Genomic DNA, 20,420 nt, shown 5'->3' on the forward strand with positions numbered 1-20,420 from the left:
TAACGGTGACAGTGATTTATTTATTTATTTTAAATGTATCACCATGAGGTACAGTAACAGACTTACAAACTTTTGTGCTTACATGTCAGTAATGCAATGATCAAGTACCCCTCCCTCCACCAGTGCCCAATCTCTACCACCAGTGATCCCAGTATCCCTCCCACTACCACCTCATTCCCTCTCCCCCCTGCCCTTCCCCTCCCCCCCTACCCCGCCTCTGTGGCAGGCGCATTCCCTTTTGCTCTCTCTCTCTCCTTTTGGGTGTTGTGGTTTGCAATACAGGTATTAAGTGACCATCATGTTCGATCTATAGTCTACTTTCAGCACACATCTTCCATCCTGAGCGGGCCCTCCAAGTCCTTTACTTAATGGTCCCTTCTCTATCTGAGCTGCCTGTCCCCTCAGCATGTGAAACTGACTTCCAAACCATGGAGCAATCCTCATCCTTATCTCTACTATCCTTGGATGTTAGTCTCCAATTCTGTTACTTTATATTCCACAAATGAGTGCAATCTTTCCATGTCTGTCCCTCTCTTTCTGACTCATTTCACTTAGCATGATATTCTCCATGTTTATCCACTTATATGCAAATTTCATGACTTACAAACCCCGTTTGTAAGATTTACGAATCGATAGCACAGCGGGTAGGGCGTCTGCCTTGCACGCAGCCAACATGGCAGACCCGAGTTCGATTCCTCCGCCCCTCTCAGAGAGCCCGGCAAGCTACCGAGAGTATCTCGCCCACATGGCAGAGCCTGGCAAGCTCCCCGTGACGTATTCGATATGCCAAACACAGTAACAACAAAGTCTCCAATGGAGACGTTACTGGGCCTGCTCGAGCAAATCGATGATCAACGGGAGGGCCTTTACTTTACTTACTTACTTTTCTAAAAACTGCATAGTATTCCATTGTGTAGATGTACCAAAGTTTCTTTAACAAGTCATCTAGAACAGCTATCCTCTAACACACTAAATATTTACTTATTTTGTTGATATTTAGAATTATAGAAGGATATTTTGTTTTTCTTGTTCATACTAAATTCTTGGTGATAAGGATACAGACAGCACATCATGCACAGTTCACAAATACTTGTTACCTGAATTATTATTGTCAGAATGAAAAGAAAAACACACAATATGCTCAATGTTGTCATGTTACTAGTATCTTGATTTTGTAACTATCAACCACTAGTAGTTTATAGCTGCAAAATCTTTCCATTGCTGTGTTCTCCTTAGGATCCAAAGATTGAACATCTTGACATGAGCAGTACTGTTACTTACATCCCTTGGTGAAATTCAGGCTTAGATTTGTTAAGGGATTTGCCTAAATTCACACAGTTAAGGAAGTCCAGAACTCTGATTTCAAACCAGGTGCCCACTGCAATGCATGCTGACTCTGAACAGATTATTTTTACAAATATGACTAGAGATTTAGCCCAGAGAATTCTGAAAGATTTGGCATGTTCTCATAACTCATACTTTTATTGAAGAACAATAAATTCATTACAAAGCAGCATTCTGTTAGGATCAAGAATTGGAATCATGAAAAGCAAAAAATGTCCTGTTTTTCTTGCTACTTTTTTACTCCATTTCACATAGTTTGGAAAACATCTTGGTGAAAGTATGGGGTAGCTTCAGATTCTGGGTAAGTTCCTTTATTTTATTCCCCTGGGTTATTTCCATCTCTGCATGGGATTGTGGGATGCAGCGAGGCATCTATAATGAAGTTCTTTTTCTGGACCTGTTTCTTCACAGAACCAGTTGAAAACACTATCCATTCAGGGCCTGCTAGGAAGACTTTTGTTAATTAAAGTAGGCAAAGGATATTGGCTATACACAGAAAAGGACTCTGATTCCTGCCTGCTCAATGGCCATCAGTGTGACCTTTGCCACGTAAATTAACCTCTCTGAGTCTTGATTTTTTGTACGAGAAATAGCGTCATTTTGTATGCAGTTCTGCCTGAACTAGAATCCCAACTTCTCTACAACCACCCTACAACCTTGAGCAAAATCATTAATATTTTTCCCTTATTTTTCTCTTCTGTAAATGAGAATAATATTAGTATCCATCTCATCATCTAGGTGAAGTGAGAATGGCATGAACACTTAGAACAATGAAGAATCATTGACATGATTTTATCAGACTCATCTGTTTATCACCAGCATCAAAGGAAATAGGAACCATGAAAGCAAAAAATATCTTTTTTTTTTTGGTTTCAAAAATAGGTCTTCCTAGAGTAGGACCCTCTGGCAGATTTGAATGTGGGGGGTTTGAATGTGGAGGTGAGTCTCAGGGTATCTGGGGAGAAGCTTGAGAAGTGTGATGCAATTATAGGGTAGGAGCGATAGCACAGCAGGTAGGACATTTTCCTTGCACACAGCCAACATGGCTGACCCTAGTTCGATTCCTCTGCCCCTCTCGGAGAACCTGGCAAGCCTAGAGTATCTCATCCTCAGGGCAAAGCCTAGCAAGCTCCCTGTGATGTATTCGATATGCCAAACACAGAAACAATTGTCACAATGGAAATGTTACCTGGGCCAGCTCAAGCAAAATCGATGAACAATGGGAGAACAGTGACAGTGATGTTATTATACTGTTTTATCTACCATAGATGCTGTAATAAGACTGAGTATCTCTTTTGATGTAGCCTTGGATGCAGTATTACCTATATTGCATTAGATTCAAGCAAATAGCTTAAACAGTAAAAGTATAGCCTTTCATCTTTAGTGAAGCAACTCTAGAATGATGATAATATGATGATTCATCAAAGAGTATGATAGCAGTGATACTGGTAACTGTAAAAATCACATTGATCAAAACTCATTCACTGAGCACATAAGATTCACTGCACACTTTCCATAGTATTTTATATATTTCTTTCCTTATGACAATTCTATGACATTTAACGTTCTCATTTTCTAGATGAGAAAGCTGTGAAAGATGAAGGTTTTATGAAAGTTATTTCAAATCATGCAGACAGTGTAGCAGAGTAAAGCATCTGACCTGTAGAAAGTCTTGTTTTGAGAAAGATGGTTCTACAATGGTTCTACAGAGATGGGCTTAGGAAATGGTTAATGGAGACAAGAAAATCAGATAGGGAACTCTTATAAGATTCTAGGCCATATTTTATATTTCTTTTTTAAATTTTTATTAGTGAGACACCATGAGGTACAGCTGTAGACTTACAAAGTTTTGTGCTTGGGTTTCAATTATACAATGATCAAATACCCATCCCTTGGGTTTCAATTATACAATGATCAAATAACATTCAATTATACAACGGTCAAATACCCAGATTTTATATTTCTAAAAATTTTCTAAAATGAAAAAGAAAGGATGAATTTGAAACCCATTTAGAAATAGCATTGACAGTAATTTATGCCTATGGAATTAGTGAATAAGAAAGGGTATTTGAAATAGTATAAAATTTTCAGTTTGAAGCACTTGTGTAGTTTCCTCAAAAGGTATCAAAGAGCTTTATGAGGAAAGAAATATTTTTTTTTTGCACAAAGAAAAATAATTGTGCACATTATGGTGCAATGTGTTATTGACATTGAGACATCTGTAAGTTAACACCTCTACTATAACATTTGTTCTGAAATCTTTAATTTTTTCAATAAGACAGACATATTAGGTAAATATTTGAACACAGCAAACATTTTTTATTTGCTTGTCTAATTTTATCCACAAGAAGTTCTAGATAAATGCATATAACTATTTCCAAATGAACCAAGACATCACTTAATTACTTAATCCCCGTTATTCATCGATTTATTCGAGTGGGTGCCAGTAACGTCTCCATTCATCCCGGTTGCGTGCTAGCGTAGCCCAATGGTATCTGTTCGTTTTAGGAACATACAGAGCTTCAAACCGATCATTTAGGGTCTTGACGAAGAAGTCTGACCATCTTGTAGGTGGGCATCCACGTGATCTTTTGATGTCCCATGGAATCCAATCAGTAATGGCTCTAGTCCAGCGGTTGTCTGTAAACCTCATTATGTGTTCAGCCCATCTGATTTTTGATGTCTTGGCAAATGAGACAGCGTCCCTGATTCTTGAGCGTTGACGAAGATCAGAACTCCGGATTCTATCTCTCATTTGAGTGAATCGTGATATTCCAAGCATAGTTCTTTCGATTCCTCTTTGAGATACCCAAATAGCGTTCTCATCCCATTTTCGTAGGGTCCAGGTCTCTGAGGCATATGTTAATGCAGGAAGAACAGTGGAATCAAAGAGATGTGCTCGTAGCTGGAGGTTCTTTGTCCAAGATATACAGAAATAAAACTCACACACATGCCTCAAGCATGTACCAACTACCGGGTCAATATGTGTAATATGAGCTGCCACATTATTTTACATCAAATGATACAACTTTCTAATTGGTCTCATATAACCCTATTTATAGCACTTCTCAGTGACACCCAAAGAACAATAGTTCCAAAGTTTATCCAAGCAAAATTTTAGGTCTTCACACATTACAGTCCCACAATGATTATGTGATATGTGCATTGATTTACCATTTAAAATGTTCAACTGTGATCATGCTTCTATGAATTCTTATCTGTTCCTATATATTCTTGATAAAGTTTGACTATTGTTCCCTTAATCTCATTTTACCTCATAACCCCATTGGAGTAATTATAATTTTAAATACTACAGAGCAGAGAGAAAAGGGAACGACCAACAACTGGGAGCTCTTTGGCACTATTGCTGCAACATGGGAAGATGCCATCGTTGACAACATTGACAAGGAATACGATAGACTGGTTTAGCACCTCCATGATTGTGCAAAGAACAACAAGAGAGAGATAGACACAAAAAGACACCTGTCTTCGAAAACTCTCAAGCTCATTTGCCAATGTGGCTTGGCGTAAGCGTCAGGCAACTGCAAGTAAATGTCCGAGCTCTTAAAGCAGTGCAGAGAAGTGATATAGGAAGACCTCAAAGAGAGAAGAGCAGCAGTGCTGGCAGATGCAGCAGAAGCGGGAAAAAGCATTCACAAAGCCCACCTGTACTTCGCCAACTACAAAACCAAGATGACTGCTCTCCGACGTCCTGATGGATCTATCACATTTTCCAGAAGGGCAATGGAGAAGACTATCCATGGCTTCTACTCTGATCTCTTTGATAACCATGTCCACCTGCCCACATACCAAATTCTGCAGGATGGATAGGTCGTTCCCAAAGTTCTCCCTTCCGAAATCTGACATGCCATTTCATCGGTAAAGAAGTGAATAGCACCCGGCCCAGACAAGTTCAGATTGAACATCTGAAGAACTTGCCATCAGTACTCATCAATATACTGGCTCGGCATTTCACACTCTACCTACCTGAATCCAAGGCTCCATCCCAATGGAAAACCCGCAGAACTGTACTACTGTACAAGAAGGGAGATATCCATGACATTGGCAACTATAGCCCGATCTGCCTATTGTCTGTCATCTACAAGCTATTCACTCGAGTCATCCTGAGTAGGATTGGCAGAACACTAGATGAAGGACACCCATGTGAGCAAGCTGGGTTCTGCAAAGGATTCAGCACGATCAACCATATCCACATGATAACCAAGCTCATTGAGATTTCTTGGGAGTTCAAGATGCCACACTGTCTAACGTTCATTGATTTAAAGAAGGCCTTTAATTTTGTTGAGACTGAAGTGTTCATCGAGGCCCTAGCCAAACAGGGCATTCAAAGTCAGTACATCAGGAACCTCTGTGAGCTATATTGCAGATTCACTACCAGGATCTCACCATTCTACAGGGAGGTGATCATTGATGTCAAGTTAGGGGTTAGGAATGGTGGTACCACTTCACCCAAACTCGTCAGTGCCACCCTTGAGAACATCATGTGATGACTGGAATGGGAAGAAATGGGAGTGAAGATAGACGGTCAGCAACTACACCACCTACGCTTCGCTGATGACATCATTCTTATAACACCAAACATCAGCCAAACAGCACAAATGCTGGCCAACTTTGACCGTGAGTGTGGAAAGGTTAGACTACAGCTGAATCTCACAAAGACAATGTTTATGAAAAACAGTCTCATTCCTGATGCTCCACTCACTCTCAACGGGACAAATATCTCTGAATGCAACAGTTATGTGTGCCTAGGTCGAGAAGTTCACATGATGAATCACCTGGCACCTGAGTTGTGCAGGAGGAAGAGAGCAGTTTCGAATGCCTTCAAGCGTGTCAAAAAAATAGCTAAGAGGATGAAGAACCTCTGGCTCCAGGCACATCTCTTCGATTCCACCGTTCTTCCTGTATTAACATACGCCTCAGAGACCTGGGCCCTATGAAAACAGGATGAGAACGTTATTCAGGTCTCCCAAAGAGTAATCAAAAGAGCTATGCTTGGAGTATCATGCTTCACTCAAATCAGAGAACGAATCTGGATTTTGGACTTCAGTCGACGGTCAAGAATAAGGGACACTGTCTCATTTGCCAAGGCATCGAAAATCAGATGGGCTAGACATGCAATGAGATTTGGAGATGACCGCTGGACTAGAGCCATTACCAACTGGATTCCACGGGATGTCAAAAGATCATGTAGCCACTCACCTATGAGATAGTCAGGCTTCTTCGTCAAGATGCTGAATGATCAGTTTGAGGCTCTTTGTGTTCCTAGAGTAAGCAGACACCATTGGGCTACATTAGCACATGACCGGGATGAGTGGAGACATTACTGGCGCCTGCTTGAGTAAATCAATGAGTAACAGGATGTCAAGTGACCAAGTGATCAAATAATATCATATTTATTTATTTATTTATTTAAAACTGATTCTTAATCAACAAATTCTGGTCAATAGGTGAAATATGGGCCATAACTTTTCTTTGTTTAAAAAACCTTATTGAAACAGAGCATGGCAGCTTCTTTGTATATTGTCTACTGCTCTTGAAGTACAGTGACAGACTTGAGTATCTATGACAGAGACAAAACAGCAACAAAATATTTGCTCTATGGCCCTGTATAGAAGATGTCTGCTGGTGCTATACTTTTATTAAAAAGAACACAGCTGACCCAGAGGAGATTAAAGTATCTAACACAGTTTATGAGAATGAAGCTAACTTTCCCAGTCTAAGGTCATAAAGCTCTCATTTCAAGGGTCAGGTCAACATTACAAATCCAATATCAATACATTTTTCATAATGAAGGAACTCAGGTTATCAGTATAAGATATCCAATAACAAGATAATGTGGCTAAAGTAGTTTTGAAAAAATATCACAGTAGGCGTTTCAAAAATGCATCAACATTTATCATCTGAAAAAAAGTTTTCTTTGGGAGTTTCTTAAATTAAATAGGTTTTTGTACTTTTCAATGAATTACATATGCCATATTGGGGCAACATTCGTGTTTAAGGTCTTGGGGTCTTAAAGAAAGCATTTGACTCATGAATAGACTTTTGAGATGGCTTAATAATGTACACTAATTGTAGCTGTATTTATTGGTGTCTAGTCTTCCCAAACAACAACTATCTTTTGGAGATTTTGGCTTGACTCTTCTGCTTCCTAATAGACTGCTATAATTTCCAGATTTTCTCTTTGTTCATTTTGGGGAACTTACTCAAACACTCCTTCCTCCTTTTTCTCACCTATAAGTTGGAAATAGTAGTATCTATTCAGGAGATACTTTAGGTGGTTGGTTAGCACAGTTTTCTGATACACATTTAATCAGTCATAAAATGTTAATTATTTCCAATGCATACTGATATTCCAGTTTGCCTTTCTGAAGGAGTTTCTAGTAAGAATTATAAGGAACAAATAGAAGGGACATGCTTTCCAATTGGAAGGGATTTGTTTTATCTTTGTAAATTTTAAATCCTTGAAATTAAACTGTTTTCTGTCTTCACTCATAAAAGGGTCCTTTAATTACTATTCTGCCTCTAAGAATAAAAACCACATCTTAAAATATACTTAACCAAAAGAAAATTGAGAGAAGTGACCTACCCAGACAAAAGTGCTAATGCAAAACAGAGTCATTTTTGTTTATATATATTTATCCGTTAAATATTTCCAGTTGTCCTGTGAGATAAATTTCACTCTTACTTTACCTATGAGAAAATCAAGGGTTAGATCTTTGTTGATCCTCAAAACATTTTGTCAGAGTATGGCTCTTCTGTAACCCTGAAGATTACCTTTAGTTTCTATGACTTTTGTTCCTTTGACTTGGTTCTCAGGGGACATTTGGCAATGTGAAGTGGTAGAGATGGAGCACATGTGTCACTAACAACTAGAAGGTAGAGGCCAGGTATGCTGACAAGCTTCCTATGATGCTCAAAATAATATAAAATTATTCTCCCTCAGATGTGAATGGTGCTGAAGATAAGAACCCTGGGCTAGAACAGGGTTCTTATCAGACACAATTATTTATTTATTTGCTTTTTGGGCACACCCAGCAATTTGCAAGGGTTACTCCTGGCTCTGCACTCAGGAACTACTCCTCGCATTGCTCGGGGGACCATATGGGATGCTGGGAATCGAACCCGGTCAGCCGCATGCAAGGCAAACACCGTACCTGCTGTACTATCAGTCCAGCCATCACAATTATTTATTAAACAAAGTTAGTTACACACATACACAAATCAGATTTCCAAAGGGCTTTCTGAAATAGTTTTAGTTGTTTATTAATGTTGCAAATAAAGTAGACTATAAATATTTATTGGGTATCTTAACATCTATTTTTAACCTCTTCTAGTATTTTGAATATTGTTAAAATGACATTTTATAAAAAAAACTTGAAGCATTTCAAAGGAAGAAAGTGATGTTATTATTCAGTATTACAAGTACCATTGTCCTTCATTCCTAGAATTTCAGCGAGAAATTCAAGGTATCAAACAGGCTCCTCAAAGTCACTATAAGTAATTCTGTGTTAAGAAGTAATACTAGAGAAATTATTTTGGGGGTATTTAAAACAACAACAACAACAACAACAACAACAACAACAACAACAACAACAACAAGAGCAACAACTGTGACTCATGTTTCTTTGAACTTTAGCAGACTTGGAAAAAAAATGCTGTTGCTGCCTCATTCAAAGTCTGTGACCTGACAATGACATCCCATTCCTATTTGCTATAGTACTTGACTGCTCAGGGCTCATAGTCAATCCCAACAAAGTGAGTGATAATTCATGTTTCTGAAAATCAAAGGTCCGAAGGTGGTTGATGGAGAGATATGCCAGCAGGTCCCCATGATTTATTGAGGACCAGCTTCAGGATACATTTCTCATTCTAGAGCTCCACATATAGCCAGATTAAAGCTAGATTCCAGCTTTGACTGCATCCTTGTTTAGATTTATTCCACTAATTATTCATTCTCTACATTTTCTTCCTCTTGAGATCAGTCCACCATAAATCACTTGCACAGAAATCCTCACTAGTACTGTGAGTCTGCTAAAGTTGATTCTAGGAGGTCCTGGTCACCATGAGTATTATAGGTGTTTCCTTCCCCACAGCACTCTTCTACTTGCTTCACTACATTTCTTGCTCCATTTTATCTCCACGACATATGATTCCATAGACTAAAGGAGATGCAGGAGGTAATAAAAGCTTAGAAAAGTGTAGTTATAGAGAATGCCAGATTCTGCTACTTTAGGACTGTGTAAGCATGTCTTTCTAAGCACAGACTTCTCCCTTGAGAGGAGCAGTTTTCCTCCTAGATGGCAACCAGGATTCAAGCAATTTTTGTTTTATCAGATACTCAAGCTCCCATTCAAGTTAATGGGAGAGAGTTTTTCCTACTTCTCCAATTCCTATTAAACTTACCAATTTAAGATTATCAGCACAATCTTATTGAAAGCACAATAGGAAATTTTGCATCCCTTAATAAGACTATTAGTTACAAGACTACTTTTGATAGAATGGAATCTTCCCTTTTCTCTTCTATGATTCCTAGAAATCTTGAAAAATAGCTTGGTCTATTTATAGCTTTCAAAGACAGTTGAGGTCACCAAATTATTAAAATAACAATTAGAACTTTTTCCTAAGTATAAGGTTCTGTATCTAGGAATTATAAAGATATGTAAAATAGACAAAATTCTTGAAACTAACTTTCTGATGGTTAGACTCAAGAATACAAAATATACTGGTAAATATATAAAGTAGTAGATTAGCTATTGATACACAAAATGAAGAGGCATTGAGCAGCACAACACATCTCCATAGTGAAAAGGTGATAATTTAAATAAGATTGTGACCATAATCTTTCTGATGACCTTTGAACCCTGGCATCAACATAAAAGAAGTGAGAGGGGAAAGCATGCAGATATTTAGAGGAGAGATTTTTCTGGCTGAAAACCCTTGTGGAAAATTATTGAGATGAAACATGGGAAAATATAGTTTCCTTTGTTTCCTTTTTTTGGAGCATACTTGGTTGTGCGTAGGGCTTACTCCTGCTGCTGTGTTTAGCATTACTCCTGGTGATACTAGGAGAACCATATTAGATGCTTAGTATTGAGTAGAGTTAACCACATGCAAAGTAAAATTCTTAACCCCAGTATTATCTCTCTGGCACAGAAATAGAAACAGAATTGACAGTTTGAAGGAATACTACAGACCCGGGCTAGAGCACAAAGAGCAAGACAGAAAGTGGGGTTGGCAGTAAATGTAAAACCATTATAGCCCAGCAAATGAGAGATCTCCGGTCAGTGCAAAGCATCAATATTGAAGGGAAAGAGATAGGGGACAGAAAATTAGTTGTGTGTAGAAATGCTTCTGAGCAACCCAAATCACCACCAGATGAGAACCATGGCTGCCAACAAAAGTAGCAATGAGGGACCAGGGAGATAGTACAGTGTGCTATGCATGCGACACACCTAGTTTAATACATGGTGTAGGATAATCTCTCAAGTGCCACCAGGTATAGTGCTGGAGATACCCACAGCACCACCAGGTAAGGCCTGTGAGCATTGGTCCACAGAACTTGAGCCGTACTGCATCCACAGGCTTTCCTATTGAGCTGCTGGCTGTGTTGGCTGAGAATGATATGGACTGGGCCTTAGTCTCCCTGAACACCACTTATGAGCCACTCCTCCTTCAAAAATAAAAGGTTAAAAATAAAAATAATATAGCTAATATATAGCTAGAGAGATAACAAAACTTTGGTCTCAATTCTGCTCTTAATTGAGCAACTTTAGATAAGCCACTGAACTTTTTTGAGCTCTATTTTTTCCCTGGGTGTTTGTCATAAGTATGAGTAAGATCTTTGTTAGCTCATTAGAAACTAAAAATTGGTTAACCAACTCCTTCTTGAAGTGGAGAATTAACTTCCAATCAATTTCTAATGAATGGGGTCTCAAAATACTATAGTAAGGTAAACATAAACTTAGTTTTCCTTCTGTGAGCAGAAAGATACCCATGCCACATTTGGTACTGATTCTCTCATGCTAGGCTATACTCTGAGCAGACAAAAATTGTTTACAGGCACACTCAGATTCTAAAATAGTTTCTGCAATTTTCCTGTTTGAAAAGGACAATTGAGGACTTATAATGACAGCTGTCCATGTGTGGATTTTTGTGGTCTTATTGGGCAATTTGGTCCAATAACGTTTAGCTTTCAGTTGACAATATTGAATTCTAGCAGGCACTGCTAGGGAGTATTTTGCTACATCCCATCTGCTCCCTTGCCCAGTTAGAACTATCAGTAAACAGATGAAATTATTGAAACAGAAAAGTTCAGTAGCAACCACTCCTAAAATATCTTGCATAACTCCCAAGAATTTTGTGAAACAGTTTCCTCTAAATAAACTGACTGTGTTTTCTTACCCACCGTGAAATTTGATGGTGAGAAATGCTCACAATCAAAGGGTGCTACTCCTTTGGAGAAATGAATCTGAGCTTGATTCACCTCTTACCAAAGTAGATTTGGGACCAGTGTCAACATCTCTTTAGCTTTAATATTGGCATCCACTTCGCTCACCTACGAGGCCTGTTGTTTTGTCAGGAATCAAGTCAGCTGAGATATATACTGGACTTCATAAACTATAAAATTATGCTTACAAAATTAGAGACAATGAAAAGTCTAATCACATTGTTTCAAACTGATGTACACACACACACAAACACACACGAAGAGTGTGTACAACTTTTTCTGTGTCTGTCAGTATGTCTTATTATTTCATTGGCCTATACAAAAGGTTTGTACTATGTGAAATCTATGGTTGCTTTCTATTAAATAAAAAATTTGAATCAATTTTCTATATTTATTCTAACAGTTTAGCCTCTGCCATCATACTAGATGCTAAATTGTTCCTTGGCGTTTATTACTTTAAATGTAACAGTTTAGGCCCCGAGAACTGGACTTGGTGACTTTTTCAGAAGTCACTTTAAAATGACTTTCCTTATTCCAGTGATACCAAAGAATTTAATCTTGATATCTAACAATGATATAGTCTAATAGGATAAGTCTAAATTTATTGAGCATCTTATCACTCAAGAGATCAGCTGAGTAAGGTTTTATGTGGAAAGTGGTTGAATAAAGAAACAATACATTTATAGGCCAAGACAAATGATAACATACCAGATAATTATATATACTTATTTATGGTTATGCATTTGTCACGGTCCAGAGGGATTAAAAAATAATGATTACATTTTTTATTATTTTAGTCCACAAGATTTAGTATGATGTTCATGGGTCTTAATGCTAGGCAGAAAGAGGAATAAAAAAATCATGAGGACATAGTGCCAGTCAAGGAACTGATAAGGTTACATGGGTCAGATGTTTATGAATATTCTTAATCACTTAATCACTTAATCCCCGTTATTCATCGATTTATTCGAGCGGGTGCCAGTAACGTCTCCATTCATCACGGTTGCGTGCTAGCGTAGCCCAATGGTATCTGTTCGTTTTAGGAACATGTAGAGCCTCAAACCGATCATTTAGGGTCTTGACGAAGAAGTCTGACCATCTTATAGGTGGGCGTCCACGTGATCTTTTGATGTCTCGTGGAATCCAATCAGTAATGGCTCTAGTCCAGCGGTTGTCTGTAAACCTCATTACATGTCCAGCCCATCTGATTTTTGATGTCTTGGCAAATGAGACAGCGTCTCTGATTCTTGAGCGTTGACGAAGATCAGAACTCCGGATTCTATCTCTCATTTGAGTGAATCGTGATATTCCAAGCATAGTTCTTTCGATTCCTCTTTGAGAGACCCGAATAGTGTTCTCATCCTGTTTTCGTAGGGTCCAGGTCTCTGAGGCATATGTTAATGCAGGAAGAATAGTGGAATCAAAGAGATGTGCTCGTAGTTGGAGGTTCTTTGTCCTTTTAGTTATTTCTTCAGTGCTCTTGAAGGCATTCCAAGCCGCTCTCTTCCTCCTTATGAATATTATAATTTTTATTTTCTCATGTTCTCAGCATCCTGGCTTATATTTTCCCTTCATACTCCAGGATGGCTTAGATTTAGGTCAGGCTAGTGGAAGAAAAGAGATTGTGTTTTCTTGTGATTGTTTTGATAGCAAGATCCTGTAAGAATATCCAGCTATAAGTTCCTCTTTAGATTCCATTGACTGAAATTATGTATGATAATCATTCTTCTTTTTAAAATATTTTTATTAGTGAATCACCGTGAGGTATAGTTACAAACTTAAGAACTTTCATATTTCAGTCATACAATAATTGCTTACCCATCCCTCCACCAGTGCCCATTCTCCTCCACCAATGTTACCAATATCCTTCCCACCACCCCCAACCAATCTTCCCCCACTCCACCTCTGTGTCAGGGCATTCCCCTTTGTTCTCTCTCCTTTTGGCTGTTGTAGTTGGCAATAAAGGTAATGAGTGTCCATCATGTTTGGTCTATAGTCTATTTTCGGCACACACCTTTCAACCCAAATGAGTCCTCCAAACATCCTTTACTTGGTGTTCCCTTCTCTATCTGAGCTGCCTTTTCCCCCAGCATGTGAGGCCAGTTTCCAAGTCTTGGAGCAGACATCCCGGTCCTTATCCCTACTACCCCTAGGAGGTAATCTCCCTTTCTGTTACTTTATATTCCACAGAAGAGTACAATCTTTCTCTGCCTGTCCCTCTCTTTTTGACTCATTTCACTTAACATGATACTTTCCATGTAGATCCACTTATATTCAAATTTCATGACTTCATCTTTTCTAACAGCTGCATAGTATTCCACTGTGCACCTCAAAAGAAACAGTGACCAAAATACAAAGACAGTCTACAAAATAGGAAAGGATATTCACCCAATACCATCTGATAAGGGGTTGATATCAAGTATGTACAAAGCACTTGTTGAACTCCACAAGAAGAAAATATCCAACCCCATCAAAAAATGGGGTGATGAAATGAACAGAAATTTTCTCAAAGAAGAAATCCGAATGGCTAAAAGACACATGAGAAAATGCTCTACATCACTAATCATCATGGAGATTCATATCAAAACAACAATGAGATATCACCTCACACCACAGAGACTGGCCCACATTCAAAAGAACATAAGCAACCGGTGTTGGGGCAGATGTGTGGAGAAAGGGACTTTCCTTCACTGTTGGTAGGAATGCCGACTGTTTCAGCCCTTTTGGAAAACAGTATGGACGATTCTCAAAAAATTAGAAATTAAGCTTTCATTTGACCCAGCAATACCACTTCTGGAAATATATCCAGGAAGGGCAAAAAAAGTATAGTAGAAATGACATCTGCACTCGTCTGTTCATTGCTGCACTGTTTACAATAGCCAAAATCTGGAAAAAACCCAAGTGCCCAAGAACAGATGATTGGTTAAAGAAACTTTGGTACATGATAATCATTCTTAACTATGAGGAATTCTATAAATTAGATCTCTGTAGCATGGAGTCAGAAGAATGGTGAGGATGAGAATAATAGTTTGGTTAGACTGTTGATTTCACCTACCGTAGTGGAGCTGGGATAGTTTTCAATTAGCAATAATCATGCTTTAGATAAACCTCACTGGCTATGATACTGTCACTGCGTAAAGCTGAGAGTGAGCTAGATTCCATAACCCCAAAAACACCAAATTAGGAATATTCTCCCAACCCCTACCTATTCCATGGAGTTAGAACATGGAGGTTTGCACACTGGAATCTGCCGTAGCATAAGTCACTTTTATAATATCAGCCTCTAAAATGCACCTTAGAACTATGTTCTAAATTGGCCCATGTCTTACAACCTAGTTTAAATTGTCTTGAATCAGAACATTGGAACTTCATATTACATTACAGTCTTATTAACATCTCTATTCCCTTTCTTCCAATCACTCCTCCCATCATTCTGCATACAGTAGTCACAGAATTTTTGCTTGTAAATATCACTGTGGTATATCTCATTTCCCTAACCCTGAATATGCAGAGTCGAGAAGGATATGGAAGGAGAGGCTGATAAAACACCAAGGCAGACATAGGCTGCCAAAACGCAGAAAAACAAAAATGATTGTCTGTACTTTTAATGCTCGTATGCTGGCATCTGCTGCATCCATTGAAGACCTTATGGTACAAGCGCGAAAGATCAAGTACGACATCATTGGTCTGACCGAAACGAGAAGACATCAATCCCATCATGCTGTTTTCGACACTGGAGAAGAACTGTTCCTTGGAACATGTGATAAAAGAGGCGTCGGTGGTGTCGGTATCCTTGTCAACACAAACTTAGTCACGAGCATTGATTCATTCGAATGTCTAACAACCCGAATTGGACGATTACACTTGAATAAATGTGGCTCACTACCGGCAGTTTCTATCTTTGTTGTCTATGCACCAACACCCAGTTATGGTGAAAGAGAAACTGAGAAATTCTACATGGAGCTGGAGAAGTTCTATAAAGAAGATCACACCTTCTACAAGACCATTGTCGGTGATTTTAATGCCAAGATAGGACCAAGAAGATCAGTCGATGAACTCCACATCGGAACCCATGGCCTGGAATGGAACGAACAGGGTGACAGACTGTCTGAGTTCATCATGTCAACCAAAACCTTCCATGGTAACTCACAATTCCAAAAGGCTGAATCTAAACGTTGGACATGGGAGTCTCCCGATGGATGGTTCCACAATGAAATAGACCACATCATATTCAATTGGCGGTTTTGCCTAACCGATGTTGCTGTTGTCCCAAAATTCCAAACGGGATCAGACCACCGTCTTCTTCGTGCAAAATTCTACCTCACAGAACGAGGAGAAAGGAATGTAAGGTTTAAGAAGAGGACTCCCAGAACAACCACCAACTGGGAGCTCTTTGGCTCTATTGCGACAACATGGGAAGATGCCGTCATTGACAACATTGATGAGGAATACAATCGAATGATTCAGCACCTCCATGATTGTGCAAGGAATGCCAAGGGAGAGATAACCACAAAAAACCGTCTTTCTTCGAACACTCTTGAACTTATTCGCCAACGTGGCTTGGCACATGCCTCAGGCAACCACAAGCGGACATCCGAACTGGCAAAACAGTGCAGAGAAGCCATCAAGGATGACCTCAAAAACAGGAGAGCAGCAGTACTGGTAGATGCAGCAGAAGCTGGGAAAAACATTAGTAATGCCCGCCTGTCCTTCACCAACTACAAAACCAAGATGACTGCCCTCCGACATCACGATGGATCTATCACATCTTCCAGAAGGGCAATGGAGAAGATTATTCATGACTTCTACTCAGATCTCTTTAATAGCCACATCCACTTGCCCACATACCACATACCACATGATGGATATGTCGTTCCCAATGTTCTCCCTTCCGAAATCCAACATGCCATCTCGTCGGTAAAGAAACAAAGAGCACCTGGCCCAGACAAGATCAGACCTGAACACCTGAAGAACTTACCATCAGTACTCATCAATACATTGGCTCGACTCTTCACACGCTACCTGTCTGAATGCAAGGTTCCATCCCAATGGAAAACCAGCAGGACTGTACTACTATACAAGAAAGGAGACATCCACGACATTGGCAACTATCGCCCAATCTGCCTATTGTCTGTCATCTACAAACTATTCATTCGAGTCATCCTGAATAGGATTAGCAGAACACTAGATGAAGGACAACCATGTGAACAAGCTGGATTCCGAAAAGGATTCAGTACCATCGACCATATCCACACGATTACTAAGCTCATTGAGGTTTCTCGGGAGTTCAAGATGCCGCTCTGTCTAACGTTCATTGATTTAAAGAAGGCCTTTGATTCTGTTGAGACGGAAGTGGTCATGGAAGCCCTAGCCAATCAGGGCGTACAAACTCAATACATCAGGATCCTTCATGAGCTCTATTGCGGATTCACTACCAAGATCTCACCATTCTACAAAGAAGTAATCATCCATATCAAGAGAGGGGTTCGGCAGGGTGATACCATTTCACCAAAACTCTTCAGTGCCACCCTCGAGAACATCATGCGACGACTGGAATGGGAAAACATGGGAGTGAAGATAGATGGTCGGCAACTACACCACCTCCGCTTTGCTGATGACATCGTTCTAATAACACCAAACATCAGCCCAGCGGCTCAAATGCTGAACGACTTTGACCGTGAATGAGGAAAGGTCGGACTACAGTTGAATCTTACGAAGACAATGTTTATGAGAAACAGCCTTGTTCCTGACGCTCCATTTGCTCTCAACGGAACCACCATCTCCGAATGCAACAGTTATATATACCTAGGTCGAGAAATCACCATGATGAATGACCTGGCACCTGAGTTGTGCAGGAGGAAGAGAGCGGCTTGGAATGCCATCAAGAGCATTGAAGAAATAACTAAAAGGACAAAGAACCTCCAGCTACGAGCACATCTATTTGATTCCACTATTCTTCCTGCATTAACGTATGCCTCAGAGACCTGGACCCTATGAAAACAGGATGAGAACGCTATTCGGGTCTCTCAAAGAGGAATCGAAAGAACTATGCTTGGAATATCACGATTCACTCAAATGAGAGATAGAATCCGGAGTTCTGATCTTCGTCAACGCTCAAGAATCAGGGACGCTGTCTCATTTGCCAAGACATCAAAAATCAGATGGGCTGGACATGTAATGAGGTTTACAGACAACCGCTGGACTAGAGCCATTACTGATTGGATTCCACGGGACATCAAAAGATCACGTGGATGCCCACCTATAAGATGGTCAGACTTCTTCGTCAAGACCCTAAATGATCAGTTTGAGGCTCTGCATGTTCCTAGAACGAACAGATACCATTGGGCTATGCTAGCACGCAACCGGGATGAATGGAGACGTTACTGGCACCCGCTCGAATAAATCGATGAATAATGGGGATTAAGTGATTAAGCTTTTACAAACACATTTAATAGTCTCCCATGTCTTTCATGATAAAATATTAACACCATAGTATAGTTTTAAAGCCTCACTATATTTTCCTCTCCAACATTTGTCTCCTTAAACTCTCCATTAAAATCAAAGAATCAATGTTAAAAAGAATTTGGAATAATTTTTTTCTGTGGATACAACTTACCACATTTCAATATCTCTGCAGATCATGAAGAGTGATTGAAATTTTCCTTATTTTTATCCTTATTTGTAACATCTATATTCTATGATTCAGTATTTCAATTGTTCTTTCTCAAATATAGCAGGAGGATCTAGTAGTAAGGACTCCAAAACCTTACAATCCTCAAAGAGAGTAGGAGCCACTGGGAAGAAAAATTATTTCATTAATCTTACCATTAATATACTTGCACTTTCATGATTTTTACATTTCCCAATTGTTATAAAGGCATATGATTTACATTACTATTAATGATAATTTAATGCATATATTCCAAGACCATACTCACCAAAGTGCCCAATTTTCTCTACCAATATTCCAAGGACCCTTCCTGTATGCTCTCTCTCTCTCTCTCTGTCTCTTTCTCACACAAACACACACACACAAGCACGCACATAAACCTAGGTAAGCTCTAGTTCTGATGCCTTTGGTCATTTGTTGTTTCCTTACTATGTTATAAGAAAAAGCTTTTGTGTTTGTGGAGGTGGCTATAAATATATACAGAAACTTGTTTCATGATCTATTAAAGCCTACCAAAGACTAAAGTATTTGTGGCCAACTTTATTTTAAATATTTATAATTTTTATTAGTAATATCTTATTCTCTTGCCACTTTTAGTATTCTCCCATCTTCAGGTAATACAATCCATTCCTGACTCACCACACCCTCTCCAACACTACAATCGCAAAGCCTGTTATAATTTAAGTTCTTAACGAATAGACATTTATTGAGAACCTTTACCTGCTTTTTCTGTTAGACAGTTGAAGAACCATTACATTTTCTTGGTCTTTAAGTGATCAAACTTGTATACAACAATGCCAGTTTTATTATTCCTATATTGAAAGTAGGTCCATGGATTATTGAGAACAGGGAATAAAGAGCCCTTTATTATACCTGGAAAAGTTATTTGTGATGACATTAGATGAGACACACCTAAAAGAAACTTGCAGCATGAGTTGGAGTTTAGAAACAGTATCTCAGTGAGAACAACAGGGTATTGTGAATCTAGAACTTGGGTAGTTGAACCACAGAAGAAACAAAATAGCAGAAGGTCTGAGTAGTGAATAGGTGAATGGATTATTATGAGACTTGTAAGTTGTACAGTAAGGTTAATGTTTTATTCTGAATCACTAAAGACTTTTGATTAAAACTAGCTACAATCACATTTGGAGGCCAAAATTCAGCAGTTGTGCTAAACAGGAAAGAAAGATAAGAAAAGAAGTGGGACACTGGTACATTTTTGGAGGATTATTGTGGACTTAAGTAAGAAATAATAATGTTTTGAGCCAAAATAATAGTAAGGTGTTTAAAGTGACTCATATGTATAGACCTTTAGAAAAATATTTAGGAAATAAACTCGAGGTTTTTTTTGTTGGTACCTATGAAATAGGGTATCCTAAGATAGTTATTACCTTTCCATTTCCTTCCTTTCCTTTTGGGTTTTGTGTAATTTGGAGTTTTGTTTTGTATATGTGGTGAGTGAAAACAAAAATAATTTCATTTCTTGCTTTAAAAAAATCCCCTTATGTCCCTTTTGCCAAAATCCTTACATGGTTCAAGACTACAGAACAGTGTACTGGAAATACCTTGGTACATCTGTAAAACAAATCAGTCTTGAATTTTGATAAAACTCACTAGCAAGTCCCCATTTAACTCTTGAGGAACAGAATATCATGGCTCATAGAAACAGAACATTGGCCACGTGTGAATATTGCAACTTTCCTCATGAGTATGATCTCTATTTTTATTGAACAACTGTCAGTAGGCCATGCAGCATTGCCAACAACACACTGAAAATAGAATGCAGGCAATTACCTCAGCAAAGATTAACGCAGAAAGTAAAATTGCACTTATGTAATACTCATCATCCAGACACCGAGACCAGCCTTCGGTTGGCCTCTGTGTCTGTTTCAGCATCTGAACAGAATGACATCTGTTGGAAGGCCACACCCTCTTCAT

General features: G+C 39.0%; 2 pseudogenes; both read right to left on the reverse strand.

Annotated features, from left to right (window-relative positions):
* The window catches only part of LOC130037481 (coiled-coil and C2 domain-containing protein 1A-like), a 37,131-nt pseudogene extending 16,711 nt beyond the window's left edge, over positions 1 to 20,420 (reverse strand).
* Positions 14,795 to 14,954, reverse strand: LOC130038016 (uncharacterized; annotated as a pseudogene).

The sequence above is a fragment of the Sorex fumeus genome, unplaced genomic scaffold (assembly GCF_029834395.1).
Source record: "Sorex fumeus unplaced genomic scaffold, SorFum_2.1 ptg000072l, whole genome shotgun sequence".
NCBI classification, from domain to species: Eukaryota; Metazoa; Chordata; class Mammalia; order Eulipotyphla; family Soricidae; genus Sorex; species Sorex fumeus.